Source organism: Paralichthys olivaceus, chromosome 9 (assembly GCF_024713975.1).
Source record: "Paralichthys olivaceus isolate ysfri-2021 chromosome 9, ASM2471397v2, whole genome shotgun sequence".
In the NCBI taxonomy this organism is placed as follows: Eukaryota; Metazoa; Chordata; class Actinopteri; order Pleuronectiformes; family Paralichthyidae; genus Paralichthys; species Paralichthys olivaceus.
This window is the reverse complement of record NC_091101.1, coordinates 12,308,769-12,326,486: the sequence shown is the minus strand read 5'-3', so window position 1 is coordinate 12,326,486 and position 17,718 is coordinate 12,308,769. Positions and strand designations below refer to the sequence as shown.

At 40.0% G+C, this 17,718-nt stretch overlaps 1 protein-coding gene and 1 long non-coding RNA gene across 4 annotated transcripts in view; one reads left to right on the top strand and one right to left on the bottom strand.

Moving 5' to 3' along the window:
* Window positions 1-17,718, bottom strand: part of LOC138411365 (uncharacterized) — a 76,777-nt gene that overhangs the window by 32,690 nt on the left and 26,369 nt on the right. The gene's annotated exons all lie outside the window — the stretch shown is intronic.
* frmpd3 (FERM and PDZ domain containing 3) overlaps window positions 1-17,718 on the top strand; it is a 75,989-nt gene that overhangs the window by 32,715 nt on the left and 25,556 nt on the right. For all 3 annotated transcript variants that reach the window (XM_069531333.1, XM_020092327.2, XM_069531336.1), the window contains exon 2: window positions 145-235. The gene's annotated coding sequence lies outside the window, so the exon portion shown is untranslated. The remainder of the gene's footprint in view (window positions 1-144; window positions 236-17,718) is intronic.

Sequence of the window (17,718 nt, the reverse complement as noted above, 5' to 3'; positions counted from 1 at the left end):
CCACCTTGTATCGTAAACCACTTATTGCACCTTATAGCTGCCCTTTATGACGACTGGCCAATGTCATGTCACAGATGGCCATGAGACTTACTAACACTGAGGATGAGTTTTAACTTTCCGTTTGTGCTTTGTGCCTCTCAACAGGTACGCACTCCACCGACCAGACGCCTGAGTGTGTGTGTGAGCGAGTGTTAGTGGGAGATCCCTCCTGTCACCCAGTCAGCATTCGGAGATCGTGAGTACTCTTCCATCTTCTCTCTGTCTTTTATGAACCAAAGCTGTACAAGGATCATTGTATTAATATCACACCGTGAGAGCGTTTACATAATAGAAAAGCTCAACCTAGTTCAAAGCTGAACTTAACGATCACACTGAACACGAATCATATGTTTTAAGCTTTCCCTTTCAGTTTGATCTTACAAAAGCATATTAGAACTAATCTTAAAAGGATTAAATGCTAAATCCTCTATCAATGTGAGCCATTGGCTAACCTCTCTTGCTGACTGATCATTTTGCTTTACTAAACTATTTAAAATGAGCCATGCATAATTTTCCCAGTGCTCTAACCTAGTAAGTCTCCATTTTTTTCCTTCACCACCCAGAAACATGACTTATATCCTGTCAGAGGTTATGGACTTGGTTTCAGTGGGAAGCCTCCGTTGATGTTGCAGTAAAAGTGCGATCACAAACACAGCAGCGGTGTGAACGTCCTCTGCAGCTTTTCGCTCACATCTGCAACTCTGCATTGATTCCATGCCAGTGAGCAGAGAGCTGGTGTGAAGTGGTGGGTTGTCTATTAGAGTCAGGTAAATCAGCCCGTGGCAGATGCCATAACAGGATGTGTGTGAGGCAGTTTAATAATGCTGCAGAGTAAATGACTGCAGTCAGTACAGTAATCACATTTGCTGCAGTCATAAGCAATTGTGTGGAAAAGTACTGTGTACAATAAATATACGATAGTGATTATTCCTGTTTTCTTTTTTAGAATAAAATATGATCATGCAATCCAGGAAACACGAAAGCATTGATTATTCATTGTAATGTTAACACACAGTGTCACAAAAAACTCAATTTTACAAAAACAGAGTTTTTTTTCTTAATTAGCATAAGAAACACAATGTTCTCAACATCAAAAACAAGTTGTTTACCCCAAAAGCGTTTCTGGATATTAATAAACTCATGAGCCCACTATTGTCTCAGAGAGGTATCCACTCGCACTTCTCCTCTGTACTGAATCACTGCAACATGTTTTATCCCCCCCCGCTTTTCAACAGAATAATATGTCAGAGAGGACAGAAGTGAGCTCTGCGTCTTGTATTTCAGCTGCTTGTTGTGTAGCATGCTGAGCTGATATTAACAACATCTTTGGGAGATGTTAATAACGTGAGAAGGACTCCCAGGATGTGAGAAATCAAAAAATTTGCATTCCCATTGCAACAGGGTTGAATTTATTTGTAAAAACTGCTGCAGAGCTCGTTTTAATCATCGCATAGACTGTGGTGTTTCAAACATTCCTCAATACATCATGTGGAGCTTTATGATGATCTTACAACCAGGCAATACATCTGCAGCATTGCTAGCAGCTCTCTGGAGCTACAGTGTGCTCACAATGACAGTGCTAACCATAGACTGGAAGAAAAAAAAAATACAACTAAAGTGTCTTGATCGCCCCCTGGTGGCTGGCTGCAGTATAGCTCATAAATCCCACCTTCTTCATGTCAGTAGATGAGACATGGAACAAACTAAAAAGTCAAAGAACACGTGAGATTCATTTTTCATAAAGATGTTTTCTGTCAGTTTAGATAGTTCTTAACACACTGATGTTTGTTTATATGGTCATTTTTCATTTAGTTAAAGTAAATTCAGTTTTTGATGCTATAAAAATGGTTAAACATCATGATGTCATCAGCTGAGACTGATTCATGATTGGTAGATCGCATGTATCGGCGGGACTTCGAGACTGAAGGAACTCAAACGCTATTGTGCAGATTCATTGGTGCAAGATGGCAGCATTGATGGACATATTTTAGTGGTGGACGGACTGACCATCCCACATGCCAGCAAATGTCTCATTGAAATGAACAGTTTTCCACTGTTGCCTCACAGCTGCATATCTCTGTAGTGAACATATAAAATGTCACTCCTGAACATCTCAACATAACCACCGAAGAGACAAGCGAGCAACCTTCACCACATCAGAGACATGAACAAGCTGTGCTGCATGGAGAAGGCCACAGAGGACCTGGTGTCTCGGGGATAGACAAGAGAGGTGCAGGGGAAAAAACTGATCTGCCAGGAGGGACATAAACAGCTACTCAAGCATTTGAAAGGTTTTGTTATCACAGTCAAGGAGAGGGGAGTTTGTGTCTAACCTGCATCTCTGTATGCGTGGTATATATATATAATGCTTTTGCTGGAAGATTCCTAAGTGATCTGTTACCCAGCCTTTAATGATGTCTGAGAGCACACTAGTAGAGGAGAAGAATAGCTCAGGCTGACAGTTTATTGAGTGATTAATCCTGAGGTACAGATAAGCTGCCACTACATCATCAGAAGCACTTCGCAGACACCTAATAATATGCTAATGTAACTAAGCTGGAATTTATTGGAATCTTACACTTTATGTGTCTCATTTCTTCCCAAATAATTCATAGGCTGATGCTGATTCTGGGATAAATGTGGGATTAACCACCAAGATGGAGTTAACCAGTAGGACATAGAGACATTGAACTGCTCGAACCACCCAGAGGCAGTTTAGAGACAGCGATGCTCCGAGGCTGTATCACATCTTTTCCAAAGGGTTTCATCAAAGGCGGATGTATTTCAGTACAGTGAAGCCCTTTAACACTAAGTCTCAGCCTCAAATGGCAATCCCCTCCGGTTAAGAGGTCTCTTCTACTCTTTTGCGGCTTTACCAATATGATCGCTGACCTGATTCAATGGCTGTATTGATCAAATCGACTGAGTAACCGTCTGCCGCTTGACATTATACTGTGGAGATCGAGCGGAGATCCCGCCGCAGAGCTCTGCGGCGGGATCTGCATTTCCTCTTTGCACGGGCTCCAGACACCCCTGTTCAAAGTCGTAAGAGTCGACATCAGACAGACAAACCCATCAAAGACCAGGCTGGATTTCCTAGTGTGGAGCATTTACCAGTTCCTCAGCCTCCGGTAAACTTCTCTGTGGCTCTGGATCAGGAAGTAAAGCGGTTGTCCTCTAACCACTACCCACTACCACCCATTCGGCATGTCAAAGTGTCCTTGGGAAAGATACTGAACCCTGCATCTTCCCGTTCTTATAGAGAAAGTGCTGCACATAGATGTACTGAGTGAATGGAAAAAACTGTACTGTAAAGCTGTAGTGGTCATCAAGATTAGAAAGTGCTATATAAATACATTACTTTAGCTATACTCTGTCTCCATGTACCGTCTCCCTCCCTCAGTTTCTTGTATACAAGTGGAAACATGTAACTTATTAGATTTTGTTGGCAAAAGGTCAAGGTCACTGTGACTTACAGAACATGTTTTTGGCTATAACCCAAGAATTCCAACCGTAAATATGAGAAAATCATAAAACACAAATGTGTAATAGGATTAGACAGAACAGTGATGACATTTTATTACGTATCAAAGGTCAACTTCCCTGTGACATAATAATCTTCTGCAGAAACACTTTTCTAAGCCATTATTCAACAGTAACTCCATAACTCAAGAACAGAAGGGGAGCTTGTGATCATATTTCCTGCAGCTTGACTGGTTGACAATCGCACGGCGGTAATTCTAGTTTATATCCTGCTCCTTGTAGATGAACGTTCTGTTGGTGAGCTCACAGCTGCCATTGAACACTGTGGCTTTCTAATCTCTATATTTAGTCCCGGTGTCATCAGTTTCATCAGTAGGGTCATTTTGGTCAAACATTTTTAAATGTTTTATGTTTTGATTTTGAAGTTACACCTGTCACCATCTTTGTGTGTGGTTGCCATGGTGACAGGTATTCCTCATATGGACATCACTGTCCTCTGCAGTCGTACAGACTGACTCACTTCAGCAGAGCCCACTTAGCATTTCCAAACAGCAACACTGTATCTAATAACATGTAATACTGTTGTTCCTGCTAACCTAGCGTTACTGCAGCTACCTGTGCTGTTCACTGCACAGTGGTGAACCATTCAGAGGCTGCTTTCACTCACTAAAAAGTGTTTAAGTCTTTATTGTCTGGGTTTATTGTAAAAGGAGACACTATCATTGGATAACATCAATACCGTAGATAAATTAGATGGACTCCTGGAACTAACACACACCTTCTGATAGCAACATTAAAGATATCAAACTGACAGTAATGCTAAGACATCCTTCAGGATTACAGTGGCCATTTAGCATATTTACATAGCTTACATTTTTATAATCTTCACCATGTTGCCTGAATGTTTTCATAGTTTTGTCTGAGCTGTCATTGCCGCCTTGTGTGTTTTTCAGTGGATGAATTTAATCCATAAATCTGTTTTTGCCAAGAACAGTTAACGTCAGATAACATTACTCACTGACACAACATTTTACAAGGTGTTTTTTTTATTACTGGCAGTGCAATAGGTCAAGTAGCTAAATCCTCTTCTGAACAAGAACTATTTGAGGCCTGATTTCATTGATCAGGAGATATAGTGTGAGCTCCTGTAAATACATGAAAAAAATTAATTGATCAAAAGTATAAAATACTTTTTACTAAAATGTTATATTCAATTGTTTTCCAAGTTAACTTTTTATTTTAGTCTCATTTTAACTGCAAATATTTTTCATCTGTGTTTCATAACGAAATCAGCACTGCTCTGAGGCACCCGATAGATTCCAGCTCCTACAGGCCACTAACTCAGCCGAGCCTGTGTCAGCATGTTGATACCTGGAACTGTAGCAAAGACTGAGGCAGAGATTGCTGTTGTAAATCACTGCAGGCAAAATTGTGAATTGTAATCAGTCAATTGTAGCTTTTTTAGGAAAAATTATTCAGAATTTTTTTTTTCATCTCAGAGAAGGGTCAGATAACACAGGATGTATGTGAAGTCACTGCTGTCGTGTGTCTTAGTGTACATCAGTGTGTGTGATCATTCTCAGTCCCATCAACACGGCACTCGTCTCCTGTCACAACACTGTCTGGCAATGAGCGGCTCTGTCACACTGGGTGACATAGCACTCTAATTAATCACAGCGAAGGAACACTAATGAAGTCATTATGTATTCTGAGAGTTTCATCTAGACATCCAAGTTTCCCACTCAAATAAAGATTGATACAGAAATACGTGTTAAAGGCTTAAAGGAGCAGTGGTGATGGATTGGCTAAGGATGGGGTTGAACAAGTGAAATAATTCTCTCAACAGGAGGTGGTCAGTGAAAGGCATTAGTCTATCTCTTGAAGTGTTTATGTAATTTCTGTCCTTTTGCAACTAATTCTTTGAATTGCCTTTTAGTTATAATGGGTCCAAGAACAATGGAGAGACAGGGTGTCGGCATCAAAGTATGCAGGCTGCTCCGTGTGGCAGATACTGATTTTAGAGTTATTCTTTTATGAAGTAGTACATATGCATCCTCATAAACAATTCCAGACTGTAGGATGAAAATGGAATGATACTCAGTAGAGGACAAACCTACACCGAGGCCAAACAGTCCCCTTATAAAAAACACATTTAAATTCACTAGATCCACATTTGTATTTAAAAAATGTGGTCCTTAAACATGCCCGATTTCATATATGATCAAGATCCATGAATTATTCTCTGACGAATCAAAAAAATGTATCTGTCCCCTGATCCAGATCCACACCAAAATAGGTTCTTCCCTGTTCCATACTGCATCTCTCCACTAAGTTTGATAACAGACGAACAAACAAATCAAAACATAACACATAACCTCCAAATGGCAGAGGTAATTATAGAATAGAATGAGTCGTATCAAACCAGTATGTAACACTAAATTATATTAAAACACTGATAATCCATTTTGTCATATAGAGTCTGTTGTTTCCTCAATGGAGGTAAAACCAAAATCTCATTCAACAGGTAATTTCGAGCAAAGTGAAAACACAATTAAGAATCAGCAAATTGACTTTGATTATGTCATGTTTTCAGATCCCAAAAATGGCGACACAATAACTCAAACCTGTGATAAAATCTAATACATGATGCAACATGAAATCAATTTAGTGAAAAGCTCACAATGTTTATTTTGCAAAGGCCTTTAGCCTTGAGGTTTGTGCTCAATCAAATCCCTTTACATTTAGGCCTATAGCTCGTTGACTGAGCACAGAATAAACTGACTTTCCATTAATTCTGGGTCATCCAAAATGTATATATGTCAACAGCTCTGTTTCTTTGCTTTTGTCTGCCCTTTGCAATGTTTAAAAAAAGAACTTAGCAGGACGACCGGATAGCTTAAGGCTAGGCTCCATACCACACAGGCTCATACGCCTTGAGCAGAGCAGTAAGAAATATTTGTTATAATACATTATCACAGCTACTATTAATCACTGATTTATTTAGAGATTTGACTGGCAGGCATAACATAAAAGACGATATAAGACACTGTAAACAATAGTTAACAATTAAATAAAAACATGTTCGGAAACATGTGTATGCATCAAATCTGTCATCGTATTTCTCAGGGGTTTACAAATCCAGAAATCCTGTTTAAAATACAACCTGTTAAATATGTCTGTCTTACAACCAGTAGTAATAAGCAGTATTCCCAACCGAAGGGCAATAATTAAAATGCTATTATATTTTCCATCTAAATGATCTCCATGGTACAGTATAAAGCTGTCTGTTTATCAGACTGTAATTCATGAGATGAAGAAAAACATTTAGCAGGCACTGCTTGAGTTTGTCCAACTGGACCTTGTTTTCTTCCAGAGTACAGGATGAAAAGACAAAGGAAAAAAGAGCTCATGTCCTTTTTATTTTAAACTTCTCTGAGAAGTTTGATCTAATATTTTATTAATTTGTTATGTAGCATGTTTGGATGCGGTGGATTAATGTTTATTAAAAGATTGTCGGTGCTGCCACTCGTTTAGCTGCCATAGGCCAATAAAATGAGTTAAATGTGTGGAAGCAATGTTAAATCGAAAAAATACTTGGCATGATCAAGCCCTTTATAATCATATAGCAAGCCATTAAATACTAATACAATGTAAATGCCAGTAAAGTAAGACGATATATGTTGTTTTCTTACATCAGTATTGTGTATTAACATGCATCAACCATTAAAACGATATAAAACTCTACAGTGCTCAGCTGATCACAGTTCTTATGAGGCTCTGATCTGCCAAATATGATTCAGGCTACATTTGATTTAACTCCTCTGAAATATTCTATACAGCAAGAAGGCAGACCCACATACACAAAAATAAAAATAAACACATTCATATTCATACATATACACCCAGAGAGAGAGGAGCAGCAAAGAAAAGAGATTAACAAAATGTGAATTGGGGACAAGACGTTTGTAGCAGAATACAAAGAGGCTAAAGATTAGGGATAGAGCGACATGTATACTGAGGTGGGAACAGACTGACGTGTCCTTCAGGATGATTGCTTCCACCTACTTTCCTGTCAGGTCACAGTCAGGGAGAAGGAGACGCACAAGCAGCACGGTGAGACAAGTGAATGTAGAATGAAGCTGAAACTTTTATTTTTGCTGAAGCACAAAAGAAGTCAGTTTGAGGGAAGGGAAACAGTCACAGTGATAAAAAAAACAGGCTAATATTGAATGTCATTGCAGCTGGTAACATGTCATGACGACAAATGCTTTTGGATAAACCCCTCAGTGGAGTTTGTGCTAAAACAAGCAGGTTCATTGTGACAGCGTAAAACAGACTAGAGTTCTGTTTTGGCAGAAGAAGCTGAAACCTCAGACATTCAGAGAATTTGTGAAGGAGCCTCGTTGCTGCTGTGGAGCTGCTAGAATTGGACATAAGATGATGAACTGCACAAAAATGCACCAGGAAAAAGCCCATCTTTTCTCTTTGGAAACAAAAACAAAAACCACCCAGCAAGACATTGTGTTTGTGTGTGATCTGCTGAGTTTGATAAAAGGGGGGAATTACTGACTAAGGTGGTGTTTGCTTGTGTAAGTTGTTTTGGCTAAAAGCAGCTGGCCCATTATAGGAAAAATATTCCCCACCACCCTGAATCAATATGGCGATAAGATGAGTGGAAATATAACAGCCTTCCACTCATCACTACTTAGTGTATACCTGTGCACATCAGTGTGAATGAATATTGGCATCTGCCGAGAGAACAAGCTAAATAAAAGATTTGTTCAAGCTTTGTACAAATTCTATTACCAAGCAATGAATGACATTGGCATTTAAGCCAAACATGGAACAGATGTCTTCCAGGCATGAAAGAAGGAGAGAGAGAAAGAGAGAGAGAGAGAGAGAAAGAGAGAGAGAGAGAGCCTTATTTAAATACATACGAGGATAATGTAGATTACTCATAACTTCTCTTCGTTCCTCAGCCCTCAGGCTTACAGCTGCTGCACCGTGGAGACGATACCTTGCTTCTTGCTCCACAGGTTGCTATGGTGATTACTGACCTGACAACTATGTAAATCAAAGCCTACTGGTATTTTAGAGAAAATGTGAGAGGCAATTAGGGAATAGAAAAGGCACATTTCTGGAACAAATCCCAGCTGACATCAGGAGAGAGCATAGGGTACAACCTGGACATCGTATTTCTGGACTGACAGAGAAAAACAACCATTCACTCTCATATTCAGACCTACAGACAATATAGAGTCTCCAATCAACCCTACCCCAATCTGCATGCTTTGGACCATGGGAGAAAGTGGTAATACCCAGGAAACCCCATTAAAACACTGGGCGAACACAAACATTGCAATAGTAATAATAATAATAAGGAATAATAATGAACAAAAGTGATTCAATGATTGATCAATTTATGATTTTGTGGCTATATCCTGAGCATGCCCAGTCACATAACAGGGCTTAAAGCATCAACCCACATTAAGTACAGAAACACATAGTTATTATTCTGTGTATTTGCCACTCCCAGACACAAAGACACACACACACACGCACGGACGCACACATACACACACCATGTTTGTGCACGTGTGAGATGTGAAGACTTTCTGGAGCATGAAATAAGCTTTCATGGGAACAGTGAAGAAGAGAGTGGATACGTGTTCCCTGTTTTTTATTAATTAAGTATGGATCTCATCTTAAAATCGTAAACTTCACCACAGAGCTTCTAGCTGCCGTTCCAGTCCTTCCTCTTGGTTATGGCTCCAAACTGCAAAATGTCAATGCGCAGTTTGAGTAATGCAACACTTGGTCATAGACTTAATAAGATTCTGTGAGTGGGGCGCTCCGCAGCCACAGTGGCAGTCTGGCAGGTTCGTTCATTATTATGTAATCTCAAAGATGAGAATGAAATCTTCTTCTTAATGTCAGAGTATTTACATAAATGGTTTTGATACCAGTTGGTTTAGACACTTACTTATTACTACGAAATATATACAGTACAATGGTTCACATTTTGCATTTATCTGTGTATTATACCATATTTATTCATTTGTGATGCAAATTTAGATCTTTTTTTGATTCAAAGGAGTGGATGTGGTGGGAAGGATGCATTTAAGGACTGAGGGGAGGACGGAGACTAAGTAGGAAGAAAAATGATATACTGTCAAAACACAGAACATTTTTCTGAGTTTCTTTCCCAGAACAAGTAAAAAAGATTCTCAATCCTCCTCCTCCTCTTCTACCTCTACGTCGTCTGCCTCTATATCACACCCAAGGGTATGTGATGTGTGTATTTGTGTGCTCGCTCATGTCCTTGATGTGCTGTGGACTGTGATGAGCCGTGAGGAGGCAGCTCCATGATAAAAAACATATCGGTGCTCAGCACCTGCCTGCCTGTCACCTGACTGACTGACTACTCAAGCCAATCGCATGAGTCCGTCTTTGTCAGAACAAAAAATCCTGAAGCTATAATGTAGAAATAAAGTACAGTGTGCAGACGTTACAGCTCGGCTCTGCCAAAAAATGCATTTTCTCTGCACATGTTGGCTGCAGAAATGGACCAAATCAAAGATTGGGGTTGAAGCAGAATTGTATTTATCTGTTGTTTTGACTTAAACGTTAAAGCTCTGAAGAAGAAGTGGCCTCAAAAAAGAAACTATAGTATCTGAACCCCACAGGCCTCAGTATATTTGTTGCTTTGGAAACAAAGAAGCTGCAGTAATTTTGCTGACAATTTAGCTCCTGTCAGTCCAGTTCTATGCCTGTTTTATAATAGCCCTGCCAACTCCAATCATGTCTTCCCGATGCATCCAGCTCTTCTTACGTAGACGCAGTAAATATTTTGTGTCTTTTCTGTTGCACCCGACCTAATTAATTACCGTGCCACAGAGCAGAGCTGCTAATTTCCAAAACACAATCAGACATTTGTTTGTTTCAGACGCTCAAGCTGCTTGAAAAAAATGTCTGGCTCCAACATTACAACGAACACTGACAACATATTTTTTTAACTTTTCATTGGGGTTTATCCTCGACTTATCTTGACCCTCTTCTGCAGCTCCTTCCTCTCTCCTCCCCACATCCAAACCATGTAAACAATCATTGCAACGTCTCAGTGCCCATGTCACAACACCACCACTCTGCAATCAACTCTGCCTTCTGAAACTTCACACGCATGGCTGAGCACCAGCTATCACACTGGAGAGGAGATTGTTTTTACAGCTGAAAATTACAGCTATAAAGTAGATTGTGTAAATAACTGAATAAATGACAGGCAGAAGGAAATCAAATACATCACCATCTCCTTGGAGAGAAATAAAAAGAAGATAATGGATATGAACTTCTTAAACCGCAAAGTTGAGTCGTTTCAGTTGCTGCAGCTGAAGGAGAACAACTGCGCTGTCTGACTGTAGCCGTCTTGCTCCAGCGATGTTTAAGGTTACGTGATATGCATGGCAATGTTCTGCAGTGCTGGAAAAAGTCAGGCAGGATTTCAGGTTAAGGTTAAGTCAGCACTGCACATAGAGCCACATACATTTGAATCCACTTACAGCCTCGAGTGTATATAATTAAAAGGCGACCGCAATGAAGTGTGATTTAAATCAAACTATGATAAAATTATTTCTCTGGTTTTGAACCTTGTTGCAAATATTTTGGATAATGTAAGTACCGATGGCAACAAAATATAAAACATAGATCTAGTCGTTTTCAGACATCTAATGAAGAAGATAATATCTTTACATGAGGTAGGATTGAACAAGATGTAAGGTGAGACATTAACAGCACCTTCGACCTCTATGTAACACCTTTTGTATCTTATTATAAGAAAAGATAATTACATTTTTGTTTCTCTCCTCAGAATACAATAATCCTGGACATAAAATTACAACTAAATGACAAGCTTACACAAAAGAGACCTATCCTATCTGTGACTCTAATGTGCTCATATTTCTCCTGTTCTCGATTTCAGTATCGTGACACAAGGGTTCCCTGTGGTGCTCCGTGCGCATTAGAGACAAAGTTACCGATTGATCTCTTCTAAATGGTCCTGCAGAAGGTTCGATATGACAGACCACCTGCAATCTTGTTGATTATCTCCACATTCACATTGATTATCACGTGGCTCCCTCCCCTCTCATGCTCAGTTATCACTGGCTGCTGATACAAGGCTGCATTATTGATTGCAGCCCATTACAGGGTTTAAAAGTGCATGGTTACAGCCTGACTCTTACACTCAGTGGGCCACCCACACAGTGTCCTTCTACAGGTGCAATTCACACTGGGCACCTTCTCAAAAAATTATTTCTGGGAGTTAATGAGCAGAAAGAGATTTAGAAATCAGTCTCCAAACAAAGCAGAAGTTATGCAGTACTGGTCACAAACAAAAGAAAAGAATTATGAGGAGATGCCTTCCTCTGTGTTCTCTATTAATTATGCGGATTGTGCTCTCGAATGAAAATTTTATGCATAAAGAGTTTGGTTTTGTGCCATTTTGTGTCACCGGCTTGAGGAACAGACAAACATTTGTTGGTGAAATGATTAATACGTCATGTCTGCAGAGGAACAGGTCTGAGAGAAATTCATTGTGCATTTTAATATACATTTTGTAAGATATAAAGGAACTGTTATTTCAAGTATTGAACTTATGGCTAGCAAGCAAATTAGACATGACAATGACCAACACAACAATTGAATGCAGTCATGGGTTCTGCTTCAATGCAACAGTCTCTTCGATCCATGCACCAGCAGGCTACACGTCCCTCCTTCCTCTCCTCTGCCCAGGGAGCCTTAAATGGATTAAAGCACTAAGAGCAGCCAAGCACATATTCATTTCCTCCACACCGAGGTTGAGAGCAGCAGACGGCAGACAGCATATTATGGAGTGTAACAAAGTCCCTGGACCATCGCCCCAAATCAAAGACATACGATTAAAATCTTTTAGAGTTGATACAATCGTCCTCATAAGCAGCTCTGGTTCCACAGTGTAAGTACGCTTAAGGAGGTGTTACCACAGACACTCGAATGGGAGAAGAAAATATAAGTAGAAAATGTATTAAAATAAAACCACTGAGAGACTGAAAATATTATATTTCTCTCAACAGTTTGTGAGTTTGGTTTCATGAATTACAGTTAAGTATGAGTTAAGAATAAAGAGTAGGTCTTAGAATTATGTCTTCAGTGCAAGATGTCTTCATAACGGGGATATTTCGGCTCCACTCCAGGATACTGGGGTGAAGTGGAGATAAACGTTCTGTTAAACAGTCTTTATGCTTTTCTTGTCTTGATGACCACTCAAAGCGCTTTACATCACAGTTTGACAGAAGCTGTGTTAAACTTTAGCTTTGCTCCGTGGTTGAACCTAAGGTGTGGAGCCTTCTGACACGCTATGCAAAAGGATCAAAGCTCACATTTAAATCAGTGATGTACAATCTTCAGATCGTGTGGATTCACAGCATGTGGTCAATGATCACCAGCAGCTCTACTGGCAGGAAAACTGCTGGGAAAAGCAACAATGACAAAATGAGAAGATACACGTGAGTGAGTGATGTGGTGGCGGGGCCGAGCAGAGAGGTCACGCAGGGTGTTGTGGTTAATGAGGTGTTGCAGTGTTGTGTCTACACCCTGTCATTATCACATGTTAATGAAAGATATGGGCAGAACTGTTGCACCAACTGTTGTTACAGAAAAGCTCATTTATATTCTGCTTTGTGGAAATGTACAGGCGAGATTAATAGAACTGGGAACATTATTTGTTGTGCAGTTGAGCACAATGCATGAATTAATATAACTGAAAGACAGTTTGTGCAAATGTATGCGAGACAGAAAATGTGTTTACTCTGTGTTTACTCTGTGAAATGCATAACTGCATATTAGTCAGCACAACTATAGAAAGCGGGGAGGGTGTGGGAATTGAGCTGCATGCTGCAGACTGCGGAGAGAAGTCCACTTTATTGGGAGGTGGCGTGCGGGTGATCTCCCGTGGGTGGCAGCGATAGGAAGAGGAGGGGGGAGGCAGCCATGCTGTATTTCACAGAGAATGAGTGTCACTCTGCGTCGTTCCGCTGTCAGGCGAGCTGCTGAGAGCCGAGGATCCACTGAAGGATGACAGCAAAGAGAGAGGGAGACACTCCGCGGCTGTCATGGCCACTCTGCCTCTGTGTTCAGCTGCAGGCAACTGGCTGGTGTAACTGGCTGCAGGCTGCTGGACCTCAGAGGCCAATTATGCCATTTTCACTATGTATGTGAAGGCTATAGTCAAAGCCAACTGCTATTTAATGGTCTCATTTACAGCCCTTTTGCACGAAAAACATGGAAAACTTATATTGATTTTGTAAAGATCATGTGCATTAACCTTTGGTGGTAACACTTCTGTCTGATGTACAGAATGTATATGCCTTGTAAGGGTAGGTCAGGTAAATAACAGGAAATAGATGACGAGTGAAAAAGCAGTCTGTACAGTGCAGACTTTAGGGAGTGAGTAATGCTACGCAGGCCTGACTTTTCTCCTCACTCCTGACTGATGAATCAAACGTAGTCATGTGGAACCTTCCCAATGTGAGAGCAGGGATTCAAGATAACCAAAGAAACTGCATCCCCTCGCTATAGCCGGGGAAGCTTAATGGAATATGACAGCTGATTCTTTTTTTCCTGTTCTGCTATTTCACTTTGGAAACATTCTTCTTAGGATGCTTCTCTGCTCCATGTTTAATTTACATTTTATTTGCTGCCCAGAGCTTCATTTTGTTTTCGAACTAATTCTCTGCTACATTTTTTTTTCATCACCAGTATGCTATAAATTAAAAATAGGCAAACACTCAATCATACACACACATACACACATAAACATAACTGTTACTGAGAGGATATATGTAACTCAATGGGGTTTAATATACATATACACATTATCAAATTAGGTATAATCAATAAATTAGATTTTTTTTTCCTTTTATTTCATTTCATTTTGAATGCTTTTCACTAAACTAACAAGTGAACACCTGACTCAGCACATCCCAAGGTAATTGGGTCATAGCTTTTTGTGTCTGCAGTATACTGTATGTAATTTACCTTCAACAAACCAATGAGTGTGTCGTTTCATGGAGCTGTAAACTGGTCCTAAATGGAAGGTTAAGAAGGTATTTGCCAAACCCCAATGAGATGGCGTACCACACTTGGCTGATTTCACCTCCCTCAGTTTACAAGCCTATATCCTATCTGCTGGATGTGAGCTGGAACTCAGAAATCTGTATCAGTTGTACGGAAAACATTTTTGATTTTATGTCAAAATGGTAAAATGAATGACCTCGGAGTTTCTATCTCACAGCATAATATAGTTTTACCACAGGTGAGCTTTAAATGCTTCACTCAGGAGCTGCAAGGTGACTCTGAGTATTGTATATTCATGAGTGTAGTGCAGAGGAATAAAAACAAGAACAATGCCCAGATCATTTTGGCTTTCATCAGACATCACCGCCATGTTTGCCTTAATATTTATGACCTCCACAGTGGCAGCACTGTCTCTGGACAGCGCTAAAGTCTGCACGCTGCCCCCTATAAATATTTTCTTTATGGCTGGAGTCTAGTGAGAAAAAGGCGTAACAAGCCATTACATGGATGGGATGCATTTCTTTAACCTCATCCGCCTTTTATCAACCAAGATCCTGCTCAGTGACCTGCAGAGACCGTCAGAGCTAAACATCTGTTTGGCTAACCTCCTCCACCCATCTCTCCTCCTTGACAGAGCCGCTCGTATAATCACAGTGCTCATCCATCACCCCTCGCTGCCCCTCCTTATCACATCTGTCCTTCCGTCCATCTCTCTGTCTGTCTGTCTGTCTGTCCGTCCGGAGCCAGAGAGGAGGCCAGGTTATTGATCTCAGCTAAATGATGCAGGCTCAAGGTCTTTACAGCAAAGCTATGATCTAACTGACTATGGCTGAAGGAGAAAGCCACTGCTCGACACAGCTTTGTCACAGTGAGACAAGGTCTGTGCCGAGGTGTCAGTGTTAATGGTGCAGCTGTACTGAATTATGTTCTGAATGTAAACCCAAGGCACCAATAAGATGCAAGTCTCTGGACTTGATGGTGCCGGCTGGTTCATTTATTTTGTGTGGAAACTTATAATTACATTATGTTCAGGGACCAACAACAGCTGATTTACAGTGTTAATAATCAGTGTTTGACTCCTGTTGCAACAGGATCAACCAAATCACCACACTAAATAATACAAATAAGGTAATAAAAGATTATAAATCATCAGAAATATGAACACCGTACAGCCAAACTGGTAACTGCTGATTTAAAACAAAAAATTTATATATTTTTAAAATTAGCTGGCGGCTGATTTTTAGATCAGCAATTAATCAGCTTATTGTTGTTTACTTATAATATATTGACATTTGCTTGACACAAACATGATGCAAATGGTGATTATAGATGAATCAAAATACGGCAAAACTTTAAACAAGAAGTCACCAGGCATTAACAATTATTTCCACTATCGATTCATTTGCCAATAATCTCTCATTAAGACAATTATTTTGGATATTAAAAGTCAAACCAGTAAAAACCCATAAAACCATTATGATTGTATTTGTTTACTCACAATTATAAATCAGAGAAGACAGAGATTCTTTGAGATTAGAGGTTTTTCTGTGATCTTAACAAAAATAAAAGTAGGCTGTGCCATGGCACAATGACATGATGAGCATTCTGTGTTTGCAATAAAATGGCATGAAAATAATTCTAAACCTATATCCTCGACAGCATCCAACAGTGTGGCAGTTGTGTAAGATGCACTATAAAGCCAGATGATGTGCACAGCAGGTAAAAGAAGAGGGTGAAAGAAAAGCCAGAGGGAACAGAGTGAAGGCACCTCTGTGCTCTTGGAGTGAACCTCTTGACTGGCGCCAGCGCATCGCTACTCTTCAGCAAAGAGGTTGTGGGGTTAAGTTTGCCTGCAGACTGTGCACTCTGGAAGGTGGGATATTAATTTCAATGTTGTGGTATGGGTCATGTGGTGCAATGATCACATTAATAATGTAAGAGTGAGTCAGAGCAGCTAAGCCCAAAACCATCAGGTCAGCCAATTCTGGTCACTGGGATAAACTGCTCTTCAAACATGTAGCCGGGCAGATGTTTCCCTTTTCATCATGTTTGAACATCAGTATGTGTCAAATCTAGATTTCTTCTCCCCCATGAGATCTTCAGTGTCAACATTGTATCCATAGCCAGAATCTGTGTTTCTGCCGGTTTCAACAAGTTCAATTCCAGACTTTTTAAGACCCCTGGAATCCCTGCTGAATTGTCAGGTCATGTTTGTTGGCTGATTCGATGTGTGCAGAACAGATCTAAATTAGAATGGAAAAACAGGACAAAATCTCATCATGGTGCGATGGGGTGGAGGCGTTGTTCTCCATTCTTGCATTTGTTGCCTTATGGAATTTGGAAAGGAAAGTGAAATTATGTGTTGTATCCTCCTCAAGGTTGTGAAGTCACCCCCTCCAAACTCAATTTGCCTCTTCAGACACTTCTAAACCTTTTACTCTCTCTATCTCCAAGACAATAACACTGTGGAGAAACACACATAAACAAACACATATTTGAACAAAGCATAGATCCCTTTTTATTCCGACTGCAGTCTCTTTCCCTGAGTTCGTTCTTATCCAAAAGTTTTCTCAAGATGTTCGTTATGTTTTGCTTCTTTGTCCGCAGAGGGCTGCTGAATGGGGTTTCAGACCAGATGGGTTTATGTGCAGTTTAGTGTGATAAGTGGTCGAGTGGGAGTTGTGACAAACGGAAACCCAGCAGACCACACTGATGCAGCAGTTCCTTATTGCCTATCCTATAGGATAGTTATTTTATAATGTCATGTTCAATGTCTAATTTCATTTTCTTCAATTTTGAAACAAAACATACTGTTGTTATACTGAAAACTTTACTGCTTTCTAATTCTATGTATTTGTTAATTTACCTCCTAAATATAAAGATACATTATATATATCATATTTAGATATATTTTACCAAACCATGATTCCCACAGTTTAAAATTAGCTGTGCTGCTTAAAAATCCTTCCAACAAAACTCACAGAAGTATCTCCTGAGGTAGAAGTATTCCAGGTTGGGAGTCATTGCTATAAAACATCTGTTCCAAGAGACGCTCAAAGATACACAACTGTTCAACTATGCACAAAA